The sequence below is a fragment of the Rattus norvegicus genome, chromosome 1 (genome assembly GCF_021556685.1).
Source record: "Rattus norvegicus strain SHRSP/BbbUtx chromosome 1, alternate assembly SHRSP_T2T, whole genome shotgun sequence".
Taxonomy (NCBI): domain Eukaryota; kingdom Metazoa; phylum Chordata; class Mammalia; order Rodentia; family Muridae; genus Rattus; species Rattus norvegicus.
In genome coordinates, this window is record NC_141534.1 from 215405220 (window position 1) to 215433022 (window position 27803).

At 40.9% G+C, this 27803-nt stretch overlaps 1 protein-coding gene and 1 pseudogene across 1 annotated transcript in view; one reads left to right on the forward strand and one right to left on the reverse strand.

The window, feature by feature from the left end:
- Window positions 1-27803, reverse strand: part of Pacs1 (phosphofurin acidic cluster sorting protein 1) — a 131967-nt gene that overhangs the window by 91500 nt on the left and 12664 nt on the right.
- Window positions 5577-7192, forward strand: F11r-ps1 (F11 receptor, pseudogene 1; annotated as a pseudogene).

Consider the following 27803-nt stretch of genomic DNA (forward strand, 5'->3'; position numbering starts at 1 on the left):
TAAACACACATGCAGGCGTGCACATGCACACACACACACACACACACACACACACACACACACACATCACAAAAACAAACATTAAGTTCTTTTGTGTTAGGCAACCAACCACTCATGGGCATGCGGCCTGGAGTGTGATTTATATACCCAGAGACACTCAGTTGGAGAAAAGGGATCCCTTTGCTAACAGGTATCAATAATAAAAAGCTTCTTAGTTAGGGGTGAGGCTCCATCTCTATTTCCTGATTTCAGTGCAGGAACCCTGTCTGGCTTGAACCTATGCCCGGCACAGTCTCTGTGAGTTTATATGTTCATCCTGGTTTTTTTTTTTTTTTTTTTTTTTCCAGAGCTGGGGACCAAACCCAGGGCCTTGCGCTTGCTAGGCAAGTGCTCTACCACTGAGCTAAATCCCCAACCCCTCAACCTGGTTTCTTATACTATCCAGGAACATCTTGTGGGATGGTGTCACTTTTATCAGTCAATAATCAAGGAAATAACCACAAGCACACTCCTATGCCAATCTGGTGGGAATATTTTCTTGACAGAGGTTTCCTCTTCTCAAGTGACTCTAGTTCCTATTGAGCTGATAATAAAAGAATAGCCAGCAGGAGGAAGATGAAAGCACTCATCTACTCAACAGCTATCTCCTTGGTGTCTGTAATATGTCTAGTAGTGATCCAGGTACTCAATTAAAACTATAAATGCTCTCTGCTCCCAAACCCCGTGGGAGAGACCTCACCGCCTGATCAGGTGGGCACTCCTGAGGCTGCAGAGCGGAGGAGACGACCAACACTGCCCACCCCTGCCCACATCCCTGGCCCAAGAGGCAACTGTATAAGGCCTCTGGGTTCCCGTAGGGGAGGGCCCGGGAGCGGCAGGACCCCTGCGCCTGAGACACCGCCGGAACCTGAAGGAAACAGACCGGATAAACAGTTCTCTGCACCCAAATCCCGTGGGAGGGAGAGCTAAACCTTCAGAGAGGCAGAACCAGAAGAGACTGCACTCTGTGCACATCCAGACGCCAGAGGAAAACACCAAATGTCATCTGGAACCCTGGTGCACGGAGGCTCCCGGAAAGAGCGAAAGAGCGGCGCAGATCTTCCCGGTTGCTGTCGCCGCGGAGAGGACTTAGGCAGTACCCCACGAGCAAACGTGAGCCTTGGAACCACAGGTAGGACCAACTTTTCCCCTGCAAGAAACCTGCCTGGTGAACTCAAGACACAGGCCCACAGGAACAGCTGAAGACCTGTAGAGAGGAAAAACTACACGCCCGAAAGCAGAACACTCTGTCCCCATAACTGGCTGAAAGAAAACAGGAAAACAGGTCTACAGCACTCCTGACACACAGGCTTATAGGACAGTCTAGCCACGGTCAGAAATAGCAGAACAAAGTAACACTAGAGATAATCTGATGGCGAGAGGCAAGCACAGGAACCCAAGCAACAGAAACCAAGACTACATGGCATCATTGGAGCCCAATTCTCCCACCAAAGCAAACACGGAATATCCAAACACACCAGAAAAGCAAGATCTAGTTTCAAAATCATATTTGATCATGATGCTGGAGGACTTCAAGAAAGACATAAAGAACTCCCTTAGAGAACAAGTAGAAGCCTACAGAGAGGAATCGCAAAAATCCCTGAAAGAATTCCAGGAAAACACAATCAAACAGTTGAAGGAATTAAAAATGGAAATAGAAGCAATCAAGAAAGAACACATGGAAACAACCCTGGACATAGAAAATCAAAAGAAAAGACAAGGAGCTGTAGATACAAGCTTCACCAACAGAATACAAGAGATGGAAGAGAGAATCTCGGGAGCAGAAGATTCCATAGAAATCATTGACTCAACTGTCAAAGATAATGTAAAGCAGAAAAAGCTACTGGTCCAAAACATACAGGAAATCCAGGACTCAATGAGAAGATCAAACCTAAGGATAATAGGTATAGAAGAGAGTGAAGACTCCCAGCTTGGGGTTGGGGATTTAGCTCAGTGGTAGAGCGCTGGCCTAGCAAGCACAAGGCCCTGGGTTCGGTCCCCAGCTCCGAAAAAAAAAAAAAAAAAAAAGACTCCCAGCTCAAAGGACCAGTAAATATCTTCAACAAAATCATAGAAGAAAACTTCCCTAACCTAAAAAAAGAGATACCCATAGGCATACAAGAAGCCTACAGAACTCCAAATAGATTGGACCAGAAAAGAAACACCTCCTGTCACATAATTGTCAAAACACCAAACGCACAAAATAAAGAAAGAATATTAAAAGCAGTAAGGGAAAAAGGTCAAGTAACATATAAAGGCAGACCTATCAGAATCACACCAGACTTTTCGCCAGAAACTATGAAGGCCAGAAGATCCTGGACAGATGTCATACAGACCCTAAGAGAACACAAATGCCAGCCCAGGTTACTGTATCCTGCAAAACTCTCAATTAACATAGATGGAGAAACCAAGATATTCCATGACAAAACCAAATTTACACAATATCTTTCTACAAATCCAGCACTACAAAGGATAATAAATGGTAAAGCCCAACATAAGGAGGCAAGCTATACCCTAGAAGAAGAAACTAATCATCTTGGCAACAAAACAAAGAGAAGAAAAGCACACAAACATAACCTCACATCCAAATATGAGTATAACAGGAAGCAATAATCACTATTCCTTAATATCTCTCAACATCAATGGCCTCAACTCCCCAATAAAAAGACATAGATTAACAAACTGGATACGCAATGCTGCCTACAGGAAACACACCTCAGAGACAAAGACAGACACTACCTCAGAGTGAAAGGCTGGAAAACAACTTTCCAAGCAAATGGTCGGAAGAAGCAAGCTGGAGTAGCCATTCTAATATCAAATAAAATCAATTTTCAATTAAAAGTCATCAAAAAAGATAAGGAAGGACACTTCATATTCATCAAAGGAAAAATCCACCAAGATGAACTCTCAATCCTCATCTTCGGTTGGTTTATATACAAGTGTGCAATTTCTAGGCGTGAAAGTAAAATGATGCTATATGGTGCTGGATAGAGGAGCCTTATTTTGTATTATGGCAGCTTGCTATTTTTGTAACATGGTGATTTGGTTGAACACAATAAAGTACAGTAGTAACTGATCTCCCCTTCTTCCTGGATGAGTGAGGAGATGATTAAATGTTGATGTCAGCATCCTTGAGCATATTCAGATGAGCTTCTGCTTCTGTTGAAAAGGATGCTGTGTTTGATTGTGGTCCGAAGCTTTGAAGCACTACTTGGCATCTCCTTCCTTGGAGGTCTCACTGTTTAAACATAACAGATTTGATAGCTTGTTGGTAAGGTGAGGTCCAGCTTGTCTCCACTAGGTCATCTTCATGTGAATCCGGTGGTTATACGGTTTTGTTCTAGGGATATTTCATTTTTTTTAATAACGGTTTTAGTTGACATTCATGGAGAGAATGAATCCTTAGAACTGTGCCACTAGTGAAAGGAAATCCTGTCTAGAGTGTGTTTCTTTACAAAGCTGTGTCACACCATCCTTTGGGCTCTCTGCTGGAAAAGTAGAATCAAGTCTCAAATAATGCCTTTTAAATTGTATCCTCTAGTATTATAGATGTAGGACAGTACTGTATCATACCTCTGTGGATGTAAAATAGCTTGTACCTGCTTTATGATACGTAGTAGTGACCGTGCTTTATCAGAGCTGTTTTTAATGATGTTGCTCAGAATGTTTTCTTTCCAGATGATGATTGAGAAGCTAATTAAAAAAAAAAAAATGGTGCCAGGTACCACAAGAGTAACAGAACTGTGCTGTTTTCTCGGGTTTTGTTTTTTTACTTTTTTTTTTTTTTAATGGAGTGTGCTGGATGTCTCTACAGTTTTGTTCAGATGACTGCAGAACCTGGAAAAGCTGTTGCTGCTGTTGATGCATAACACACTGCTATTATTGGTCTTTTTATATAAATATAAATATATATATACAGATATATAATTTGAATTTTTTGAAACTTTAGCTGTGCTGTCAACTTTGGAAAAAAGTATCCCCGTTTACTGTGTTGAGTTGGCACTGTACAGAAATTAACAGCCATATTGGTCTAGAAATGTTGAACTTAAGTTTTTTCCATTTGTACAGGGGTAACACACTGTATTAAATATGTAAGGTCTTATCAATAAAAAAAAGTAAAAAAAAAAAACTATAAATGCCCTTGACTTCATGGAGCTTGGTTCAGTGAGAAATAATATTATACAAAATAAAATTGGGTACCAGTCAAACTGACAGAGATGCCTAAAGACCTGTATTTTCTTGGACCAGAATGAATGATGATAACATGGCAAAACAACCCCAAGGGTTCGAACTCCTATCTACAAGATGACAAAACAATGCTTATTTCTGGTCAATATTTAACACACCTCCTCTGACATCACTAAATCCAAGACCCAGTTTTTTCTTAACTGGGGGTTAGCAAACTGTCTCTATAATGGGCGAAAGATAATAAAGATTTAGGACTCAAGGGTCACTGCTGTTAAGTAGTCTGCTCTACCACTACATGGCAAAGTAGTCAAGCACAGTACGTCAATGAGTGAGTACCAATGTGTTCACAAAACCCATCTACAAACACTGGTGATAGCTGGGTGTGGTGTTTAAGTAACTGTGTTGATTCTGTTCTATATGGTTCAAAGTGACCAAACACTGTCAATTAGAAAAGGAAATCAACCCTCATTTAGTAAAGTCCATCTCTGTCAGAACTGACATCTTGAAATTGTTTCCAAGCCCACTGCAATAGCTCTAATCAGACTTTACACATGATAAACCATTAATCTGAATTATTTTCCTTCTAACCATCACCTATTAAAATCCTCTTTTTGTAAAGTACAACTCTGCTGACTATACAGTAAATAGTTAAGGACTCCCTATTAATTATTTTTGGAGGGATGATGGTATTATGACTAAGTACTTTTTGAGAATGCCTATATTTTTAGAGATACACATTGAAATTACTACAGACTAATATGGATTTGCTTAAAAATAATCTGGGAAGATGAAGCAGTTGAGATAGGCAGGACACAGCTGAAAAAAAATGACTGAACTGACAATGAAACTGGCTGATGAATTCATACTGGGTTGATACATAGCTTTATCTGAATATGTAAAAAATAAAACTTTCTACAACAAAAATTAGAAACAAAAGTTGCAATTCAAATGTCAGACTCTATAGAGGTGCCAGTGCCCAACCCCGCCTGTCTCAGCATACCTCTCTTGTTGCCACTATATGGACTTACTCTTAAGTGAGGTACACTGTTTACACCAAGGCTAAGCCTGTAGACAGGCCTGATCACCTTCAGCTCTCTGGCTATCTCAGCATGTTTCAATGTAATGGGTATCTAATGCTTTGCCCCAGTTATTTGGACAGAGACCAAAACCAAACAGATCACAAGGGAAGGTAGTAAGATTTCCCCATCTCTAATCAAAATGAAATGTTAAGGCATTTTCTCATTTTAACTAGACCATCACGGGTTTATACAGTACATTATATAGTGCTCAGTTCCTGTGGCCCAACCTAAAAGAAAGAACACAACAACCATTTTCCTGGAGTCGGGGACATGGGGAAAGCAAGAGTTTTATTCCAAAAAGAGAACCAGCAAAGTAAGTCTTCACTAGTGGGTTGGAAGCATTGTTACTTTTAATAATGAGTAAGAATAATCACCATTATCCTGATGGAATCCAAGTGGTCACTAGATCTAGCTGGCTCAAAGTCCATAGAATCACATGTCTAGAGCTAGGGAAGAAAGAAGGCAGTAAAACTTTTGTCTAGCATGTGAGAGGCCTGGGTACATCCCCAGCACAGCTCCACAGGCAGAGAGAGAATAAAAAAGACAGAATCGTATTTACGTCTTACTCTTCAGTCATCCATTACTTAAGTAACTACATAATTCCTTTCTAACATAAAAAGAAGGAAAATAAAAATCTTCCTCAGTAACTCAACTATTCATTCATACAGAGAGGCAAATTACCAAGGCCAGCTTCAGTTGGCTTGACAGGGAGATGAGAACAAGGATGGTCCAATAAGTGGCTCTGGTTTTGCATTTGAAATGTCTTAAGTGCCTCAGTAAAACCAACAAACTCACGATGCTAAACTTAGTGCAAGATACCCTTAGCCTGCATTATATAAAATAGAAAACCAAATCTGTTTCTGAAAATGGATAGCTTTTTAAAGTATAGAATTTAATGCATCAAAAACAAATGCGATTTTAACTCAGGACCTCATCTTAACAGCTGAGCTATCTCTCCATCCCTATAAATTTTATTTTTAATCCTGGCACTGAAAAGCCACAGGCTGCCCTTTGTGAATTCCAGGCTCCTTGGCGCAAGGCAAGGGTTCGGTGTACAGTCCTCAGACTGCCATCCAGGTTCCTGAGAACGACTCCGTCAAGTTGGCCTGCATCTACTCTGGCTTCTCCTCACCCCACGTGGAGTGGAAGTTCGTTCAAGGCAGCACTACTGCGCTTGTGTGCTATAACAACCAGATACAGTTCCCTATCCAGACGGCGTCACCTTCTCATCCAGTGGCATCACCTTCAGCTCTGTGACCCGGAAAGACAATGGAGAGTACACTTGCATGGATGGTCTCTAAGGACAGGGGTCAGAACTACGGGGAGGTCAGCATCCACCTCACTGTGCTTGTGCCTCCATCCAAGCCGACAGTCAATATCCCCTCCTCTGTCACCATTGGGAACAGGGCAGTGCTGACCTGCTCAGAACATGACGGTTCCCCTCCTTCTGAGTATTCCTGGTTCAAGGATGGGGTACCTATGCTTATAGCAGACGCCAAGAAAACCTGTGCCTTCATCAATACATCTTCATACACCATCGATCCAAAATCAGGGGATCTGGTCTTTGACCCTGTGTCAGCCTTTGATAGTGGCGAATGCTACTGCCAGGCACAGAACGGGTATGCGACAGCCATGAGGTCAGAGGCTGTACGCATGGAGGCTGTGGAGCTGAATGTGGCGGGCATCATGGCAGCTGTCCTGGTAATACTGATTCTCCTTGGACTCTTGATTTTTGGCATCTGGTTTGCCTATAGCCATGGATACTTTGAAAGAACAAAGAAAGGGACTGCACCGGGTAAGAAGGTGATTTACAGCCAGCCCAGTGCTCGCAGTGAGGGGGAATTCAAACAGACCTCGTCATTCCTGGTGTGACCTGCTGGGGCTCATCCGATGTCCACTTGCCTTACTCAGGTGCTACAAGTTCCAGCCCCTGCTGGTTGTAGCTGCACTAGATGCCTTCAATGTCATCTAGGTCCTCCGGGACCCCTTGCTTTTATTCTAGCTAGGATATGAATTTAATAACATCAGCTACTTCTCCCTCCTCTTTCCCGCCCTCCCTCCTTCCCTTACCACCATTGGGTGGCCTGAGACTAGTTACAAAGTTTTCATTCCCCATTCCTATGTGGGATTGGACAAGAGTCCTAGACTAGGCAGTAATAATGACTGGGCTGACAGGAACCCAAAACCACTACCTGCCTGTAAAGGCCTCTCCATAAGGACTTTGAGCCTAGCTTCCCAGCTTTCTCCTCCCCAGGCGGAGTGCCAGTTGCTCTAGAGTGGTGACTGGAGGAAGATGGGCTGAGGCATTTGATGGTGACCTCAGGTGTCTAGCCTCTGGAGCCTGCTCTTCTGTCTCAAAATGTACCACTGGGATTCTCCTGGATACAAGTAAACTGACACCGTGTCCGAACAAGGTGGGAGAGCTCGGTTAACTCCCAAGAGACTTGGAATGAGAAAGATTTAAAGCAATCTAAAGAAAAGGCTGGAACTGGTGGCTGTTAGTCACTTCATTTGGCTGGAACTACTGCCCAGACCCTTGTAAGATTTATATGGATCGAGGAGATGTGTGTGTTAATAGTCTTGTCTCTTTGATGGTGTGTGTGTGTGTGTGTGTGTGTGTGTGTGTGTGTGTGTGTGTGTGTGAGAGAGAGAGAGAGAGAGAGAGAGAGAGAGAGAGAGAGAGAGAGAGAGATTCTATATTGAAATTGATTGTTATATAGAAGGGCTTTCTAGCTCTTTGGCAAGGTTGTGTTTATATTTGACAGATGTTGCTGGAAATAAAAACTTGATTTGACAAACTTCTTTTTGTCGGAAGTGGGGGAATGTTTTAGGGACTCTAGGCTACTTTTTATAAACAAAGTACATGAAAGTTCTGCTTCCCAGCAATCCATGGCTGGTCCTCAGGACTCTGTTCTTAACTCAAGGCAAAGCTTCTAGACATCAAAACCCGGTTCTCCTGCTGCTTGGACAAAGGTGGTGCTGTGCTGGAGGGAAGCTGCTATTCAGTCAAGTTGGGGAAGAAAGTGTCCATGCATTCTCCTGCCTGGCGGTCATAATGGACCTCCCTAAGGCTTCTAAGGGAGAGTTCCTCCAGCCATTTAATGTTTGAGACAAGCAGGAATCTGGATAGGTCTGGTGGTCATTTCTCTCTTCCATCTGGGTTCCTTGCAGCTTTTGGAAATTGAATACTTAAGGGCAGAGTTTTCCAGAGGAAATAAAGTCCAATTGGACAATAAAAGAGAAATTCGAAACAGTTAAGTAAAGGATTTGTTTCAGTTGGGGGGGGGGCTGGGGTGGGATTCATTGCCCTTCCAGTACACTAGATAAACAATCCCCTCAGGTACTTTTGATGTGAGAGTCAGTTACTCTTGGAGTTCACCTCTCCAGCCTACAGTATGCTTTGGGAACGCCACCTCTGGTTTCATTTTACAGTGTCGAAACAAATTCTTGTAATAAACATCTATTTTTCACATTGAAGAAAAAAAAAAAAACCAAATGCACAGGACTATGGACTAGACTAAAGAATTCTAAATGCCCTGCTATGGACACTTATTGCTGAGCATAACACAGCTCTTCCTTGGGGGTCCTCTCTGCCTCAGTGTTACCTACCAGCTCCAACATTATCATTGGACTTGTGCCCTGGTCCCGCATCTTTATGATCTGCTAAGCAATTTCACTGTATGCAAAGTACTCTATGCCTGTTAAGGCCAAACATGTTACTCCCCACTGTTTTCCCAACTAACCTATCATTTCAATAGCACACAGATCTAGGACCTGTAAACTAGGGTTCCTGGAAAGAGGAGTCTGCAATAGACTGACCAACAGATGAAAACCAGTATCACTGGTAGTTTAATTACAATTTCTTTTGTGCTATCTTTACTCAGTGGAGAGCCATTTCCTCTTGCCCGTCTCAACCTCAGAGCTAACATCCCTCCTGATAAGCAGATTGAAAATCTTTGGACTGTATTAACAAAACCCTGTTCTCCACCAATGGAGAAGACATGAATACTGTGAGACAGCATCTGAGGCCAACAGTGGAGATTCCTCTGTCTACTAGAATCACCCAACTTAATGTTTTACCAATGTATCTTTCAAATGCCTTGATTTATAACTTTGTTCTGTTACTATAAATTTTTTATATAATTGCTTCCATGTTGGAACACAGAATCTGGGAAAATCTAGCTTAATGTTCCTGGGACCACAGTCACTCAAATTTGGCTCCAGAATAAACTATCTCTTACTCCCTTTGAGGTGAGTGTTATTTATTGCACGACAAACCCCAGGACTATTTAATATCCCTCTCTCCCCCTCACTCTTGGTTACCACTGTCTTGAAGGCTGTCATGCTACAATCCAATTTTCCAAGTACAGTTTCCCATCCCTTCATGATCAAATACTAGAAAACAGAATATGAGCAGCCACTAAAAGAACACATTGGACTAAAACCTTCCAACTTCCAGAAATTTCTACAGGGGATTCAGTAAATAAATAAATAAATAAATAAATAAATAAATAAATAAATAAATTAGTTTTAATGTGATTCCATTTTTAAATAGTCTTAATGTGTTGTGGATTTTCTGAATAAGAATGGAGACAATAGTTTCTAGTTGGTAGAAAGAAGAGAAAGGGAGATGAAGTGAACCAAAGAAAGAAACCATACTCCTCCTAAAATAAAGAAAAAGGTCTATTTTATGCCTCTATATAAAAGCAGGTATAAGTGTTTTAAAATTTTTAAGCCAAGCCAACAAGATGGCTGGCACATTTAACCCCCTCGTGACATACACCAAATTTAATATAAAAAATTTAAGTACTTTAAAACAAATGAAAAGCATTGAACAAGTCCATACATAAATGAAAGAATGTTCTGTACATTCAGAAAAAAATGTTTTCAGCTACTATGCCAGTTGTAAAGCATGTCTACAGGAGTCTGGAGAAGATGGTTCAGCTGTTAAGAGTACTTGTTGTTCTTTCAGAGGACCTACTTCAGTTCCCAGCATTCACAGCTGTCAATCAGCTAACAGCTGTCACAGGTGTAATGGAAATGTGAGTATGCAAGTCTGAGAAGGTCCTAGCCACCCCAACTAAATCTGAGTGGAAGAGAGGGAACTTACCACTCTTGCAAAGCAACATTCAAAGTGCAATTTCTGTTCAAATTATACAGACCTTATTTCAGATGAAAACATTTTGAAGTAGCTTTTTTTTGTCAAGATCAGAGGTATACTTCCATACCCAACTTTTGAAATGGCTTTTCAGTAGAACAGTAAATAACTCTCAGTTCTATTTAAGAACTTCTGAGTTGCTGGTTTGCTTCTCATTTTCCATCTCTGTTGCCTCGGTGTCAGTGTGTCTGCTTTCCTGCAGTGGCAAGCACATGTGTTGGAAAGCTAGGTGCAATGGGGTAGCGATGAGGATAGGAGGGTCAGACTTCTCCCTCTTAGAAAAAGTAAAGATGAAAAAAGGTAAAGAGGAAAAGATAAAGAGGAAGAAGGATATGACTGGTAGTATCCTGAGATGCTGTACTGGAATTAAAGCTGACAATTTGAGCTGATTTTAAAGATGTCTATCTCTATACACTGTACATAAATAGTTGTATTTCCTTGTTCTGTCTACTGAAAGTACCAGATGCAATGACATCCTATTATAACCAGCACAACAAACTCCTACAAACTGGTTTCTACATGGCAATCCTTCACTAAACTGCCTAGTACTCAGCCGGTCACTGGTGGAGCATGCCTCTAATCCCAGTACTTGGGAGACAGAGGGAAGCGGATCTCTGTGAGTTCAAAGTCAGCATGATCTACAGAGTGAGTTCCAGGACAATCAGGGTTACACTTAGAAATCCTGTCTCAAAAACAAAACAAAACAACAACAACAAAGGTCTGGTATTTTGCGGTGGTTTGATGAGAAATGTCCCTCACAGGCTTATGCATTTGAACACTTGGTCCTCAGTTGGAAGCTATGTTTGGGAAGATTGGGGGTGAGGAGGAGGAGGCATTGAAGGTTAATCACCTCACTCTGCTTCCTGTATGTGGGTGAAAAATGAGACCAGCTAGCTTTCTGGTCTTACTAGTATGCCATGTCCTTTCCTGCCATTAAGGACTTAACTCTCTGGAACCACAAGGTAAAATGAACTCTTTTTTTCCTTAAGTTGTTCTTGGTCATGGTATTTTATCCCAGCAAGAGAAGAGTAACTACTACATACTCTTTTTTTTTTTTTTTTTTTTTGGTTCTTTTTTTTCGGAGCTGGGGACCAAACCCAGGGCCTTGCGCTTCCTAGGCAAGCGCTCTACCACTGAGCTAAATCCCCAACCCTACTACATACTCTTTAGAGGAAGAGCTGACCCTAAAGCTAAGGGAAAAGATGACAGACAGTAACCTGGACATCTTGTTCTAGAAAATCATTACATATTCAAAGGAGAAGGCCATGTAAAGGTAAACACTGCAGGGCTCCCTTTGGCAGATCTACAGTAATGGGGTACCAAGGATACTAACAAACTATAATATATACCCATGAGTCCACAGGAAGGAAGGAAGGAAGGAAGGAAGGAAGGAAAGAAGGAAGGAAGGAAGGAAGGAAGGAAGGAGAAAGTTCACCATTACAATACAAGATTAACATAAATGTAGAAGAAATAATAGAAACAAAATATCATTTGGCAACTCCTCAGTGGTGACTGATTTGGGGAAGACATGTTGGCAGCTTCAAGTTTGATGAGGAAAGAACTTTGGCATAATCTTAAATATATGCATACAACATTCTTTTCTGTTAGGAAGTAGAAAACAATGACATTGTGGGGGGTAGATGAGACATTGGCCAACACCAACATGATCATGTGATCAGGGTTAATATACTCAGCATCAGGGCTGGTTAGTGCAGTGTGCCTTGATGTGAAGTGCTAGGAATAGACAATAGGATCTTTGTAATAATATTTTTTACTAAGAAATCATAGTCTAAGTCTAGTCATGAGGCAATATTGAGGGGTTTGGCTTACAGATTTTCCTCTTGAATATAAGACATGAATGACTGAAGAGATTGAAGGCTATGCAGACTATAGGAAATGAAAAGTCATGGCAATGTCCATGGGTTCATGTGTCTCAATGCATTTTTAAAAAAAGAGAGAGACATTAGCTGACCTGGAACTAACTGTGTAAACTATGCTGGCCTTAACCTCAGAGTTCTACATGCCTCTGCCTCCCAAGTCAGTTTTGGATCCAGGGCATATTCCCAGAGGATTTTTTAAAAATTGCACCAGGCTGGTCTAACTGGGCATGTTGAAGAATGTAAATAGATTAAAAAAAAAAAAAGATTTATTTTGGATACAGTATTCTGCCTGCATGTATGCCTGCAGGCCAGAAGAGGGCACCAGATCTCATTACAGATGGTTATGAGCCACCATGTGGTTGCTGTGAATTGAACTCAGGACCTCTGGAAGAAGAGTAGTCAGTGCTCTTAACTTCTGATCCACGGCTCCAGCCCGTAAATAGATTCTTATTTATTTATTTATTTATCACCCTGAACAAAATTCAAGTCCAAATGGGTCAAAGATCTCAACATAAACCAGATACACTTAACCTGACAGAAGAGAAAGTGGGGGATGGCCTTGAATGCACTGGCACAGGACACAACTTCCTGAACAGAACATCAATAGCACAGGCTCTAAGATCAACAATTAATAAATGTGACATTATGAAGCTGAAAAGTGTCTGTAGGCAAAGGACACCATCAATAGGACAAAACAACAGTCTAAAGAATGAGAAAAGATTTTCACCAACTCCACATCAGATAGAAGTCTAATATCCAAAATATATAAAGAACTTAAGAAACTAGATAGCAAGAAAACAAATGATCCAATTAAAAAATGGGTACAGATCTAAACAAAGAATTCTCAAAAGAAGAAACCAAATGGCTGAGAAACACTTAAAGAATTGTTCAACATCTTTAGCCATCAGGGAAATGCAAATCAAAACTACCTTGAGAATCCATCTAACACCTGTCAAAATGTCTAAGATCAATAACACAAGGGACGACACATGCTGGAGAGGGGAGCAAGGGAAACATGCCTCCACTGCTAGGCACTCCAACCACTATGCAATCAATACGGCAGTTCCTCCAAAAACTGGGAATCAATCTACCTCAAGACTCAGCTATACCACTCTTGGGTATCTATACAAAGGATGCTCTATCCTATCACAAGGGCACTTGCTCAACTATGCTCATAGTGGCTTTACTGATAATAGCCAGACACTAGAATGCCCTTCAACCCAAGAATGTATAAAGAAGATGTGGCAATTTATGCAATGGAATATTACCCAGTTGTTTTAAAAAAAATGGCATCATGAAATTTGCAGACAAATTAGAAAATTTCATCCTGAGTGAAGTCATCCAGACCCAGAAAAACAAACATGGTATATATTAACTTATAAGTAGGTATTAGCTGTTAAGTTGATGATAATCATACTACAATCCACAGAAACCCAAATGGGCTGAGCAACAAGGAGAATTTTAAGAGGGACACATGGATCTCCCTGGGAAGCAGAAATAGGAGGGATCAGAGGGGGTGTGTGTGGAAGGAAATAGTATTGAGAGAGGCAATTGCAACTGGAGGGCATTTGGGAAGGGAGGGTGGAAACCTAGTCCAGTAGAAACTCAGGATTCTATGAGGGTGACCCTATTGAGGACTCCTAGTAATGGAGGATTTGGAGCCTGAACAGGCCATCCTCTGTAACCAGGCAAGGCTTCCAGAGGTGGGACTGAGACACCAACACTGCCACAAAACCTTCAATCTACTATAATCTATCCCGCCTGCCAGGTGTACTAGGGCACGGAGACACAAAACTTGTAGGGAGTGACCAACCAATCAGGTGTACACCATGAGAGGGAGCCCCATGCCCGACACAGCCTGGATGATTAGGAATCGGAGGCTGTGTAGCTCACAGACCTATGATAGAAAAAAAAAATCAACAAATGATTACTAATGATATCCATTTATATACACAGACCAGTGCCTAGCCCAATCACCATTAAAGAAGCTACCACTGGCAGCTCATGGGGGCAGATACAGAGACCCACAGCCAAATGTTAGGTGGAGAGAGCGAGCCCAGGTTGGAGGTCTCCATCAGGTCCCTCCCCTTGGAGTTGGAGAACACTATGGAGGATGGGGAGGAAGAAATGTAGGAGCCAGAGGAGTTGGCGATACCAGGAGAACACAATTCAACTAAGCAGGCATCATAGGGGCTAACAGAGACTGACATGGCAATAACTGAGCCTGCATAGGTCTGTGCAAGGTTCTTTTCATATATGTTATGGTTGTTAGCTTGGTGGTTTTGTGGGACTTCTAACAGTAGGAATGGGGATGTCTCTTACTATTCTGTCTGCTTTTGGGACCCTTTCCTCACACCGGGTTTCCTCCTTGATATGAGGGTTTGTACCTAGTCTTAGTGTATCTTGTTATGCCATGTTAGGTGGATATTCCTGGGAGACCTGCTCTTTTCTGAAGGGAAACTGAGGAGGAGTGGATCAGAGTGAGAGGGAAGGTAGATGGATGGGAGAAGTGGAGGGAAGGATGGGGAGTATATTAAAAAAACAAAATTTTGGGGCTGGAGAGATGGCTCAGTGGTTAAGAGTACTGGCTGCTCTTCCAGAGGTCCTGAGTTCAATTCCCAGCAACCACATGGTGGCTCACAAACATCTGTAATGAGATCTGATGTCCTCTTCTGGTGTGTCTGAAGACAGCGACAGTGTACTCATACATAAAATAAATAAAACCCTTTAAAAAAACAAAATTTTAAAAAATTCCACCAGTTGTGGTGTATGCTGTGGTGTACACTGATATGATTTGTTTAAGGAGGCTGGAAGATCATGAGTTCAAGGCCAGCCTGGGCTACACATTAGCTATCAGTTTGTCAATTATCTCTGTTCACCATTTAATTCCTGGAGACTTGAGTTTAGGTCACCAAGCTTGGCAACAGGCACCTTAACCCACTGAACCATCTCACCATCCCACAGAGGTATCTTGGATTATTAATTACCTAAGAGAGACACACAGTAGTTAGTAGGAGAACTTTTTATATATATAAAGACTTATTTTTATTAACTGTATATATGTATATCTCTTTGTGTGTACATGTGTGAGTGCAGGTGTCTACAGAGTTCAGAAGAGGATATCAGATCCCCTAGAACCCCTAGATGTAAATGTTGAGAACTAAATTCAGGTCTTCTGGGAGAGTGGCAGATACTCTTTTTTTTTTTTTTTTTTTTTTTTGGTTCTTTTTTTCGGAGCTGGGGACCGAACCCAGGGCCTTGCGCTTCCTAGGCAAGCGCTCTACCACTGAGCTAAATCCCCAACCCCGAGTGGCAGATACTCTTAACTGCTGAGCCATTTCTCTAATCCTGGGGGAACTTTTGATTGGGGAAAATAAGCAATGAAGTATTTTACAATGATAGAAGGCATTACTGGTATAACTTGGGTCTCATGTGGCTATAAAGAACTTAGAGAACACAGAACAGAAGGAAGGCAGTAAAATGTCAAAGGTTTGGAAATCTGAGTGACATGGCAGATGAGGACATTCCTCTTAGTCACAGAATGGAAGAATGTAGCATTCATTAGACACATGGACAAATGATAGAGGATGTGACTTATAAATTAATTTACAAATAAATTACAAAAGATAAACACTAATTTTAAAAATAAGAAAAGGACTTAGGCAAATACTTTACAAAAGCCGATATCCAAAAATACTCAAGGTGATAGAAAGACAAATTAAAACCATAAAGGTTGGTGAGATGGCTCAGTGGGTAAAAGAATTTGTTGCTAAGACTGAGACTGAGTTGGATTCCCCAGAACCCACATTGCAGAAGAAGAGACCCAATTCCTGCATGTTATCCTCTGACCTCCATTTATGTGCTGTGGTACACACCAAGTGCACACACTCACATACACATATAGAACAAATAAATTATAAAAATTTAAAGCCACAAGAGAGCTAAACATTCTTTTCAATTAACAAGACTAGAATGAAAGAGACTGACAAAACTACATGTTGGTAGAAATGTAAAGTAAAAGAAACTTTGGTATAAAACTACTATACTGAGCAGGAGAGATAGCTCAGTGGTTAAGAGCACTGTCTGCTCTTCCAGAGGTCCTGAGTTCAAATCCCAGCACCCACATGGTGGCTCACAACCATCTGTAGTGGGATCCAATGCCCTCTTCTGTTGTGTCTGAAGACAGAGACAGTGTACTCACATAATATAAAATAAATAAATCTTAAAAAAAATACTACTATATGTATATATAAATAATAATATCTATCTACTGTTTGTAACAATATTACTAAAAACTTAGAAACAGCCAAAAACAATATGAGAACTGTGGGTGAGAGGCCCAGGCACAGCTTAGTTAGACCTTCTATGGTTATAATCAAGGTATCGGCAAAGACTGTGCTGGAACAAGATCTATTACAAGCTCATAGTTATTGGCAGCGTTCAATTCTTGTAGGCTACTCAACTGAGAGACAAAGTTTCCTGAGCACAGAGTTATGACACATGCCTTCTATATCAACAGAGACAGACAGATCTCTGTGAGTTTGAAGCAAGTCTAGTCTACATGGTGAGTTCTGGAACAGACAGGGCTACACAGAGAGACTTTGTCTCAAAAGCAACAACAACAAATGAACAAAGCAGCTCAAGAAAGAAGTCTCCTGGTGCCTGTGGTTTAAAGTTGTCCAGAGCTCCATGCCACTGAGAAATTCTTCACTGACAACTCACAATATGGCAATGTCTGCAGATCCAACAAGATATGATTATAATCTGATGGAACATTATCATGCAAATTCTACCTGCTTTGCCATATTCAATAACTCTACTCACAGATTCCACCCAAAACCAAGAGTGTAGGATTATATGAGAATATAAAAACCAGGAGGCAGACCCTGGGGTCACCTAGTGAGATTTTAAACTGATAAACTGTTATTTCTCACACAATTTAAAGCACACACTTCTCTCAGACCCACCACTCCATTCTCACACATTTACCTTCTTTGTGTCCACAAGAAGACATGTACAAAAATTTTCATAACAAGGCTGGCATAGTGGTGCACCCCTTAAATGCTGCATTTGGGAGGTAGAGGCAGAGGCAGGGTGATCTGAGTTCAAGGCCAGCCAGAGCTACATAGTGACCCTGTCTCAGAAAAACAAACAAACAGGCAAAAACTAAAAAGAATGTGCACCACATGGCTGGAGTGCTCACTGAGATCAAAACTCATCAGACCCCCTTGGACCAGGAGTTAGAAATGGTGAGCCACTATACAGATACTGAGAACCAAATCCAAGTCCTCTGGAAGAGCAACAAGTGCTCTTAACAGCTGGACCATCTCTCCAGCTCCAAATTCATACATTTGAATTTAAATTTACCTCAATTAAAATGTCTAAGACCAGCTGGGCAGTGGTAGCATGTGCCTTTAATCCCAGCAGTGGGAAAGGCAGAGGCAGGTGGATCTCTGAGTTTCAGGCCAGCCTGACCTAAAGAGTGAGTTACAGAACAGTTAAGGCTTTAACACAAAGAAACCTGTCTTGGAAAAAAAAAATAAAGAAAGGAAGGAAGGAGGAAGGGAGGGAGGGAGGGAAAAAGAAAAGAAAAGGAAAGAAAGGAAGAGAAAAGAAAAGAGCAAGAAGCTGAGTTGAGCACAGTGACACACACCTGTACACCTGCCATTTCCGAGGAAGATCTACAAGGCCACCATAGCAAGTTCTAGGCCAGCAGGAGTTACATAGTGATACTCTGTCTCAGAAGCAAAAAGCAAGAAGGGGAGGGGAGGGGAAGCTGGAAAGACTGTTTAGTGGTTAAGAACACTTGTCACTCTTGTAGGGGACTCAGGTTCAGTTCCCAGAACTGACATGATGGCTCACAACCATCCATACCTCCACTTTCAGGGGATCCGGTGACCTCCTTTGACCTTAACAGGCACCAGGCAAGCACATGGTGGGTGCATATACATACATGTGTGCAAACGCTTATACACATAAAATGCCCAAAATAAATAAAATAATAAAAAATGTTTAAGTATATACTAATTGAAGACAAATAATTTGTGCGACACAGTAGTTAACGGTACACATTTGCGAGCCAAACTACCAAAAATTAAACTCACGATATGCTACTTTCTTGGGCAAGGTTCCTAACCTCTCTGTGCTTTAGTCCCTAACTAGTACAGTCCTTTGGCCTTCACAAGTGTACTGTGACATAAGTACTGGACTTATACACATATCACACATAAGTATAAAAAAATAACTTTAAAAAACAGCACCAAGAGTTGGTTGGGGATTTAGCTCAGTGGTAGAGCGCTTGCCTAGGAAGCGCAAGGCCCTGGGTTCGGTCCCCAGCTCCGGGGGGGGAAAAAAAAAAAAACAAACAGCACCGAGACTACATTGGTACTCAGTATCAATGATTATTAAACAAATATTAACATGTTTATTAAAGCTAAAAAAATTAAAATAGGCCAGGAAAGGAAAAATTGTAATTTACTATTCAGCCTGGATATATATAGCCTAAGAATTTAATTCTTACAATTCATCACCTATGTTCACAGTATGACATTCACTAAGGAACACAGAAGTGCTTAGTGAATTTACCTTAACCCTCAAAGCATTTTAAAGCAACAAGACAATGAAGAAAATGGAAAATGAGTGGTCTGCCACTTTTCATTTGCCAAACCACAATTACCCATAGGAACCTCAGTAAACAAATGTTCTTGTTGCCTTCCTATAGACACTCTCGCTTCTGGACAATGGATGCCAATTTTCACGAAAAAGTTATGGCTGTAGTCCCCTTGCTCAAACTGAACAGATCCAAACTATTTAGCAGGCTTCATCTTATATCTTTAGTCTCAGCAAAGTCCAGTTAGCAAATGAATGCATGAATGTACACTAGGGGTTCTATAACTTACAATGAGACTTACTGTACCTGCCCTTCCCAACAACTCCCAATAGTCAACCAGATGGCTGTCTTTATTTCTTTCCACCATGATGAGACAAGTAGGATCCAAAAGAATGCTAATTTAACTAGGGCTCTGAGTCCAGTGTTCAGTCTACTTTTATCAGGAAGTCTATGAACAGAAGTCTGAAGATTATACATACACGCCAACAATTAAAGCTGTTGGCTTGGGATAGGGGTGTAGTTCAGTTCGTGTAGTACTTGTTTAGCATGAACAAGATTCTGGGTTCAACCCCTAGCACCACATAAAAGCAGGCACAGTGGTACACAGCTGTAATGGACTAGAGAAGTGGAGGCAGGAAGTTCAGAAGTCCAAAGTCATCCGGCACAGAAGGCTGGAGGCCAGCTCTGGCAATGAGAGTAGATCTCAAACAAACCAAGTAAGAGGCTAGAGGCAGTTCAGCAGTTAAGAGCAGAACTGTCTATAATTCCAGTTCTAGGAGATCTGACACCCTCTTCTGGCCTTCGAGGATACCAGGCATGTATGTGGTACACAGGCATATGCTCATTCACATAAATAAGAATACATTAATTATTTTAAAAAGAAAAGTAAAACAAAAACAAAATATCTCTAAGCTGAAGGTTTCTTTCAACAAATAAGCAAAAGTCAAACAGTTAAGAGGCGTTAAAGACTAAGACTCAGAATCAAAAGAAGAAAATGAATATCAAGCTTTTTTAAAAACTCATAACATAGTTGAGGTGAGCTCAGGAAGCAGAGGCATGGTGAGACCTATCTCAGCAGCAGCAGCAAGAACAAGAACAACATCAAACAACAAAAGCCACTTTAGGGTATTCAGATACACAATAAATGTAACATCCTATTATAGTGAAGGTAAAATGTTCTCAACAAGTAAGTCTGAAGAGTGGCATGGTGGTGGAAATACCTCTGAAGTACTTTCTGGACCATGGCAACAACTGCAAATAGTACAAAATTTGGTGGCAGAAAAAAAAGCAAAAAACAAAAGAATGTCAAACATCTTGTAATCTACATGTACACAACAGAGAAATGACTAGTTTCCCACATGGTTTCTAACATTCATGTAAGTGACTGAGTGCTTAGCTCTAACAGGACAACTGTAACAGCTCCCTACTAGCTCACAAGGTTCAGGGACCATCTTGAAAGAGGAGGATGGAAAGAAAGAATTAAGAGTCAGAGAAAGGGGGCTGGGGATTTAGCTCAGTGGTAGAGCGCTTACCTAGGAAGCGCAAGGCCCTGGGTTCGGTCCCCAGCTCCGAAAAAAAAGAACCAAAAAAAAAAAAAAAAAAAAAAAAGAGTCAGAGAAAGGGAAGAAGAGTTGTAAAATGGTGTCTTTTGGACTTGAGATGGCCGTTATACTCAAAACAAGAGTGGATACTTGTGGCACAAGATCAATTCAGTCAAAATAGTCAAAATTACAGCACAAATCGGTGGAGGGGGTGGAGGGAGACTCACAGGATCTTACCTCTAGCTGAGAAGCTATTAGCAATTGATCCAGAATTGACAGTCCATTCTCATTGGTGGGGAGCTAGGGGTTGGGGGTAAGGAGCTGGGGGTTGGGGATGGCGAACACTGGTAGGAAGCCCCAGTGGATGGCTACACATACACACAAACACAGGCAGTACTAATGGGACTCACTGAGTTATTAAAACAAGGGGCTGGGGATTTAGCTCAGTGGTAGAGCGCTTACCTAGGAAGCGCAAGGCCCTGGGTTCGGTTCCCAGCTCCGAAAAAAAGAACCAAAAAAAAAAAAAGGGGGGGGGGGCGGGTGGGGAAAAAAGTTCACTAAATTGAACTTACTAAATTGTATACTTTTCTGAGTACATATGACACTTTCAGTAAAGTTTTTGTTTGATTTTTTTTAAATTAGGTATGCAGCATGGAAGTAAATCTTTGTATGTGAAAGAATCCCAAATTTTACTTTTATCAACTTTATAAAATCAGCCTTCTTTATAACAAACCAGCCTTTGGTCCCACTCACTTATGTCAGTAAAAAGCAGTTTGCAATTATCTAAGTCTCACCCAAGCATGTTTGTTTCTTTAATCATTTAGCATAAATATTCCATGAATGTAAACTCCATGCACATAGGAGAGATTTCACTCTATTTTGTTCAAAACCTAAAAAGATTAACTATTTTGGGAAATCATATTCCAGTAGCATTGCCACATATCGTCTGAGTCACCAAAGCAACACACCTAAATTAATCTCTATTCATAGATGTCATATCCACAAAGATAAAGCTACCTGTACCTGCAGGCACACAATGCTATGGTTCCTAATACACTGAGTGCACTTAACATCTGTCTCCTAAGAAAGACACACCTCTTGTTTCCTCTGCATTGCTGTGAAGACAATGCAGAAGCATCAGAAAGCCTTCTTATCTAAGCATTTCATTTCAGAATAGAAAGGGACCATATAGACTGGGTTGAAAACCAGTTATAAGCCACCAGTCTAAGCTGGGGATGTAGTTCATACCTATAATCCCAGAACTCCAGAAGCTGAAAACAGTCAGAACTATAAAGGGAGTGAGACCTTGTCTCTCAACAAATAGAAAAAAATAAATCAGTTTACCACAGGAACTATAAAGAGAACTCAAGAATTCTAAACCCAGAACTTGGTAACTGCCCTTTTAATGATGCTCACATCATTCAAATTCTAAGACGAGTAAAGACAATTAAGAATGTAAAGAACCTAGCACCACCCCTGACCTAAAGACATGGATCACACACCCAATCTAGACACAGTAAAGGGAACAGGAATGCAGAGTACAAGATCTGAGTCCCTTTCACGTCAGTGAGATACAGTTTGGCATCCAGGAGCAAAGGGCCCCATTATTTTTCTGTTCTCTTTCAAAAATAGCTCCACCTTCAAGACTACACAAATTAGATCACTCTGCAGCAGGACTCCTTCTTGCTGAGCTGCTAGGTCAGACAGGAAGTATGCTACAGCAACCAACATGTTTTTGAATTTTCAGTTTCACTAGGTTAGTAACACAGGAGTGAAGCTACTGTCACGATGACTTCTGTACAAATCACCTCTTCAAAAGCATCCAGTAAACATAGATCGGAGTGAGCTCCCACAGACTACACACACAGAACTAGAGGTGCTGAGACTGAACTGCGTCAGTGGCTACATCATGGTCTAAAACACATGAACAATGTTAAGTAGATCTTTCACACATCAAGTGCCGAGCTACCGATTCTCAATGGAGTGAATTTCCAGTTAACCTCAGATGGCAAATGTGGAAACAAATTCCAAAACTGCTCTGAAGATGCCTGTGATAGCTGCTGTTTTCATGGTGGCGCTAAGAGAGATGGTTTAAGAATGACTTCAAACGAAAGCAGAAAGCAAAGACGATGCAGTTAAAGATGAGATGTTGAAGGTGGTGTTGAATCTTTTTCCTCTGTCATATCCCAAATCTGGGAGAAAATGTGTTCCCACCTGCTTCTACTTCTGTCATCACAGCCTCCTACCACTGTGACCCCACTTGCCCCTGCCCTTTTCCCTGGGTGAGCGTGCAGAGGCCAGTGGCTCTGCTGAGGCTGAAGTAATCATAATGCCTCTCTTCTAGCTCTAACTTCAAATGACTCAAGGTCAAAGCAAGAGTTATGCAATGACCAATAAATTCTGTTGTGTCGGTGGTAAAGCACTTGCTTTGTCTCTCTCCAACATTGCAGAACAAATGATGTATACACCTATATGTATGTGCTCTCTCTCTCTCTCTCTCTCTCTCTCTCTCTCTCTCTCTCTCTCTGTCACACACACACACACACACACCCCTGTCCTTTAACTTCTCTGATTTTACCTTCTATAACTTTCCCTCTTATTTATGTAGTTCTAGCCACACTACTCTCCTGAATATTGCTGGTACCTACCAACACTTTCTCTACCAGGAAGGCTCCTCCCAAAAATTTACTTGGTATGGCTTACATAATCAAGTGCTTTACCTGGCTTGCTCAGCTCTCAGGTTTTCTGGACTATCTTATTTGTGTGACCAGAGGAAAATCCCAAGTGTTGTTTCTCAAGTGCCAGGTACCTTGTTTTATTTGTTTTTATTTTTAGACAGAACTTCTTACTGGGATATGGGTCTTGCCAAGTCAGCTAGGCAGCTAGCCGGTCATCTCCACCTTCTCACACCACCATACAGATCAACTACCTCCTTTAAACTGCACTGCTGTCCTCCTTCTCCTCACTCAGCTTCTGTTTCTACTCTATTTGGCACACCCTGCCATTTTTTACTGTCTGATACCCACCTGTCCCTAGAGGTAAATGTAAGAGCTGGAATTTCTCTGTTTTATTTACCATTCCGGTCAGATCAACAACAATAAATGGTACAGAGCATTTGCTTAACATGTGTCTTTTCATTAAAAGATGGCACTAAGGAGAGGCAGGTAGAGTAAGAGACATCAAAACTCATTCAGCCTAGAACAGGCAAGTGGGAAATCAAAATTTAAAGTCAAACCATTTCTGGTTTTTTTTTTTTGTTTTTTGTTTTGTTTTGTTTTGTTTTTTCTTTTTTTTCTTTTCTTCAGAGCTGGGGATCGAAGCCAGGGCCTAAGCGCTCTACCGCTGAGCTAAATTCCCAACCCCCAAGTCAAACCATTTCTAGACTGTCACTTAAATGAAACTGCTACAGACTTTTTCTTCAGATACATAATAAAAAGAAATATCTGTGTGAGAAAAGAGTGAGAACAAGGGTGAGACAGCGAGTGAGAGACATACACCATAACCTTAAAATTATTCTTAAAATATTTTCTTAAATGCATTTCAAAAAGATGAAACTTCATTCAGGGCCATGGTATCCATTTATCAGTGGCACCTAGATTAGGCTCTACTGGAACGTTAAGTAAGTAGATCACCTTTCTAAGTTCTCAAGCAACCAAACTAATCTTATACCTTACCTTAGGCTTACAAGTCCTTTCCCATTTGCAGTCCCATGAGCTGAGCCTGTTCCCCAATGAGATAACCCTTTCTTTATGCTCCGTGGAAGGAAAAGTAATCAAGGATAAATGGACAAAGTTTCAAAATGTTACTATTACTCTTTATTATATACTTTTAAAGGAAAGCATTTGGACTCTCCAGTGATAAAAATAAAGTGATTATGATATTACATGTACTTAATAAACAATTCTCTCTGTTAAAGGAAAGGACATAAACAACTTTACTGCTCATCTTAGTAGCAGAGAAGAAATACAATTAAATCCATTAATAGCCTCAAGAGTTAAATTCCCAGTGGACCTTGTTTTCATTCAGAGCAAAAGTGGTACACAGCAGAGACATCAAAATACTGCAGCAACTTGCTGCGTATTTTAAGAAGATTATTTTATTAAACAGTGGTAATATTTATGGATATTTCACTAGCACATTCCACTGTCCATGACAAATCCAAGGACTAAGTGAAAACATGCTTGTGAAGACAATGCCAATGGCAGCTTGTGAGTCAGATCAGTGGAGGACACTCCTTCATACTCATAGTCTCACCGACGTTCTCTGGTGTGAAGGTGACAACATCAATGGATATAGAAGCCCAAACACCTTACATATATTTTACACTTTTTCTCCTCATAACAAAGTAATAGTAGATGAGGAGTATCCTCACCTTAACTTACCATGAAAAAGGGGGAAGGGGTAAACAGGCTAATGTAACCAAACAAACAGTGCTAAAACACAAACACATATACACATACGACTAATTCATAGTATGCATTTCTATCTCTAAATGACCTTCAGTGTAGTGCTTGATTCCCTAAAATTACAAAGATTCTATAATTCCCATTTCTCTGGAGCACAATCTGGAAAAGGATGTAAACAAACTATTCCCTGTTCTTAAACACCCAGCCCTCAATCTCATATTCATACTCGCAGGCCATAATGCCAGCTGTCCTTAGTCAAAACTTCAAAATCTGTCCTTCCTTCCTATCTTGTTTTTTGGCTGTTTGTTTTTTGTTTTGTTTTTGTTTGTTTTTCTGAGTGGTGGGGACTAGTCCCAGGCACTGTACATGCCAGGTAATACTTTACCCCTGAGCTATACCACCAGTCCTCATTATTAATATTTTTCAATTAACTGTTTCATGGTATATAAAAAGCAATGGAGAAAGAGGTTGTGCTTACAAGAACCAAAAGCAAATACATGAGTGTGAATAACTATGCACTATGTACAGTCAATATTATTCATCAAGCTCCTCTGTCCTGAAAAACCTGGTTAGTCACCATGACCCAGACTCAAGAAAAAATTAATCTGCTTTAGACACCCTTAAAAATTAGCAGCAAGGGGGTTGGGGATTTAGCTCAGTGGCAGAGCACTTGCCTAGCAAGTGCAAGGCCCTAGGTTCGGTCCCCAGCTCCAAAAAAAAGAAAAAAGAAAAAAAAATTAGCAGCAAGATAACAGGATCACAGATTTCCAAGCAAAATGGTAAAGTCTTGGTGCTGTTAAAGGAAAAAATTAAAGCTAGGTATAACAGCACACACCTATAATCTCAGTCCTTGGGGTTGAGGCAGGAGAACCACAAGTTTATAACAAGCCTCTGTCCAGAATGAGAAGGAAGGAAGGAAGGAAGGAAGGAAGGAAGGAAGGAAGGAAAGAAGGAAGGAAGGAAGGAAGGAAAGAAGGAAAGAAGGAAAGAAGGAAAGAAGGAAAAAGAAAGGGAAAAGAAAAAACACAGGGATGATGAGGAAAGTAATGAGAGAGGGAAGGAAGAAAGGGGGAAGGGAACAAAAGAGAGATGAAAAGAAATAAGAAAAAAGACACTCAAAGATTACAAAGCTTTAGGAGAAGCCATAAGGCTATCACATTTCTTCTGTAAAAGGAGAATAAGATTCTTCTGTAGTTTGAAACAAAAAGGAAAACGAGGAGACAAAAGAAAAGTATCAACTCCAACTTAAATCCTTACTTTCTTTGAGTTGCTCAGCTTTCTTTGACTAAACTGTGAGCTGTAAACCGGTTTAGTTGCTTTTCTGGCAGCCAAATAAAAGCTACAGAAGTCAGCAGGTAAAAGAGAGAAGCTGTCAAGTCAAGCTGGATCAAAACAAAGTTGTGGTTTGCAGGCGGGGCCTGAGCCATCGCTTCCGTTCAGTTCATGTAAGTGAGTGAGCAAGATGTAGCAACAGAATCCCAACCCCGCTACTTCTTCAGACCAAAATACTTTGTTTTAGCTTTCTAGTCTAATATGCTTGGGGGCTGGCAGGATTTGTGCCTACAGTTGACTCAATCAGGAACAGTGGTGTTAATCTGTAATCCCAGTACTTGAGAGACTGAGGCAAGAAGATGGAGAGTTCTAGGACAGTCTGGGAACTACAGAAAGACTATGTAAGCAAGCAAGCAAGGAGGCAAGCAAGCTGAGATGAACCCAAGATCCTGTGATAATCCCAGTAAGAAATTAGAATCTCAGGGCAGGATAGTACTCACTTTTAATCCCAGCACCCAGGAAGCAGAGGCTGGTGGAGCTCTGTGAGTTTGAGGCTAGCCTGGTATACACAGTACATTCAAGGACAGCCAAAGCAAACAGAACCTGTCTCAAAGAAAGGAAGGGAGGGAGGAAGGGAAAAAGTGAGAATGAAAGAAACTAATAGGCAAACAAGGACAATAAAAATAATTAAATGTATTTTCTATGTGTAACACATGCAATTAACATATCTTAATCCTACTTAATTCTCACAGCTCTGTGGAATAATTATTATACATATTTTATAGTTGATAAAATGGAAATATTAGAAAGTTTAAATAATTTGCTCAAAGTTACTCAGATACTAAATAGCAGAGTCAAAATTCAAATCCAGGAGGACTCCAAAACCCACACTCACAGTCACTATATTAAGCATCCCCATGGCACCCATAGTGGTATCAGAACAGCATTCTATAATTCCAACCAACCAAGTATAAGACAGCCCATGCATACTACTGTTAACTGTGAGAACAGGCAGAGCTTAGAGAAACAAATTTATATAGAAATTTCTTCTGTTCTTCTTCTGACAGTCACAAGTCATGAGAAGAACTCCAGCTCTGCTCATCTATACTGTGTGGCTAACAGAAATGTCACCCCAAGAGTGATGAGAGGCTTTGTCTGGTTTGGTGGTTCTTACATCTAGTTGTCAAGGACTTGGTTGTTTCCAGTTTCATCACATTCAGTAACAGGCCAAAATGCAAATCTTTGTGAAGACCCTGACCAGCAAGACCATCACCCTAGAATTGGAGCCCAGTGACACCATTGAGATCATGAAGCCCAAGATCCAGAATAAAGAGGGCACTCCACCAACAACAGCAGAGGCTCACCTTTGCAGGCAAGCAGCTGGAAGATGGCCCACTCTTTCTGATCACAACATCCAGAAAGAGTCAGCCCTGCACCTGCTCCTCCATCTAAAGAGTGGTTATTAATTCTTTCCCAGTAGGCAGTAATGGCATTACTCTGCACTATAGCCATTTGCCCCTATTAAGTTTAGAAATTACAAGTTTCAGTAATAGCTGAACCTCTGTTAAAAAATGTTAATAAAATTTTTGATGCATGGTAAGCTAAAAAGAAAAAAAAGAAAAAAGAAAGG